The sequence below is a fragment of the Mus caroli genome, chromosome 3 (genome assembly GCF_900094665.2).
Source record: "Mus caroli chromosome 3, CAROLI_EIJ_v1.1, whole genome shotgun sequence".
NCBI lineage: Eukaryota > Metazoa > Chordata > Mammalia > Rodentia > Muridae > Mus > Mus caroli.
Genome location: NC_034572.1, coordinates 100110316 through 100112465, shown reverse-complemented (window position 1 = coordinate 100112465; position 2150 = coordinate 100110316).

The following is a 2150-nucleotide window of genomic DNA, read 5'->3' as shown; positions in this document are numbered from 1 at the left end:
GTTTCAATGTGTGTCTGTTTAGTTTCTTTTTCCAGGATCTGTCCAATGATGACAGTAGGGTGTTGAAGTCTCCCACTATTATTGTGTGAGATGCAATGTGTGCTTTGAGCTTTACTAAAGTTTCCTTAATGAATGTGGCTGCCCTTGCATTTGAAGCATATTCAGAATTGAGAGTTCATCTTAGAAGATTTTACCTTTGATGAGTATGAAGTGCCCCTCCTTGTCTTTTTTTTTGATAACTTTGGGTTGGAAGTCGATTTTATTCGATATTAGTATGGCTACTCCAGCTTATTTCTTTGGACCATTTGCTTGGAAGATTGTTTCCCAGCCTTTTACTCTGAGGTAATGTCTGACATTCTCCCTGTGGTGGGTTTCCTGCATGCAGCAAAATGTTGGGTCCTGTTTACATAGCCACTCTGATCGTCTATGTCTTTTTATTGGGGAATTGATTTCATTGATATTAAGAGATATTAAGGAAAAAGAATTATTACTTCCTGTTATTTTTGTTGTTGGATTTGGGGTAGTGTTCTTGCGGCTGTCTTCTTTTAAGTTCCTTGAAGGATTATTTTCTTGCTTTTTCTAGGGCATAACTTCCATCCTTATGTTGGAGTTTTCCTTTTATTATCCTTTGAAGGGCTGCATCCATAGAAAGATATTGTGTGAATTTGATTTTGTCATGGAATACCTTGCTTTCTCCACCTATGGTAATTGAAAGTTTTGCTGGGTATAGTAGCCTGGGCTGCCATTTGTGTTCTTTTAGGGTCTGTATAACATCTGTCCAGGATCTCCTGACTTTCATTGTCTCTGGTGAGAAGTCTGGTGTAATTCTAATAGGTTTGATTTTATATGTTACTTTACCTTTTTCCTTTACTGCTTTTAATATTCTGTCTTTATTTAGTGCATTTGTTGTTCTGATTATTATGTGTCNGGAGGAATTTCTTTTCTGGTCCAGTCTATTTGTGCTCCTGTAGGCTTCTTGTATTATCATGGGCATCTCTTTCTTTAGGTTAGGGAAGTTTTCTTCTATAATTTTGTTGAAGATATTTATTGGCCTTTTAAGTTGAAAATCTTCATTCTCATCAACTCCTATTATCCGTAGGTTTGGTCTTCTCATTGTATCCTGGATTTCCTGAATGTTTTGAGTTAGGATCTTTTTTTCATTTTGCATTTTCTTTTATTGTTGTGTCCATGATTTCTATGGAATCTTCTTCACCTGATATTCTCTCTCCCATCTCTTGTATTCTGTTGCTGATGCTCACATCTATCATTCCTGATTTCTTACCTAGGGTTTCTCTCTCCGGAGTTTTCTCCCTTTTAGTTTTCTTTATTGTTTCTACTTCCATTTTTAGATTTTGGATGGTTTTGTTCAATTCTATCACCTGTTTGTTTGTGTTTTCCTGTAATTCTTTAAGTGCTTCCACCTGTTTCACTGTGTTCTTCTGTATTTCTTTAAGTGAGTTATTAATGCCCTTCTTAAAATCCTCTACCACCATCATTGCCGCAGACCTTCTTTTTCCTGTGCCTGCGTAAAAACAGGTCTCTCGAGCAAATGGGCAAAGAGTCAGATGACGACAGACAGAATCAAGCACACAAGAGAAGTGATGAATCTGAATGTAATGTTCTGGTAAAACACGAGACTTACAGCGAATATCATAAATTGTAAAACATAACAGATACAGTACATTGAAGTTTCCCAGGTGCAAGAGGAGTGACTACAAAAAGAATTTGCAGGAACCAGATAAATGTTTAGGTTATAGATAGGTATCCCTCCAGATGCAAGAGGAGTGACTTTAAAAGGACTATGTTTACTTAGAGATTAGCGCCTGCTTCGGCCCTGGCCAGGCAAGAGTTTTACACTTTGTTAATTGCTCTAGGGGGTTCAACTCTTGACAGGCTTCAAGAGTAATGAGTGTCACTGACCCCGAAATTCTCTAGGCCTTGTTAAATTTTATCTAGTTTAGAGTAAATTTATGTAGTTTGTAGTAAATATTTCTATCTCAGTGAGACTTTTAGTCTCTTTTTGCAGATAACTGAGCTAATGGCTAGTGTTTTATTGTTTTATGGTAGAGCTAAATTAGTTACTGAATAGGTTAAGCTCCTTGCTGTTTATCTGGGATCTTAGAACACTGGGAAAGGCTTTAGCTATGTTA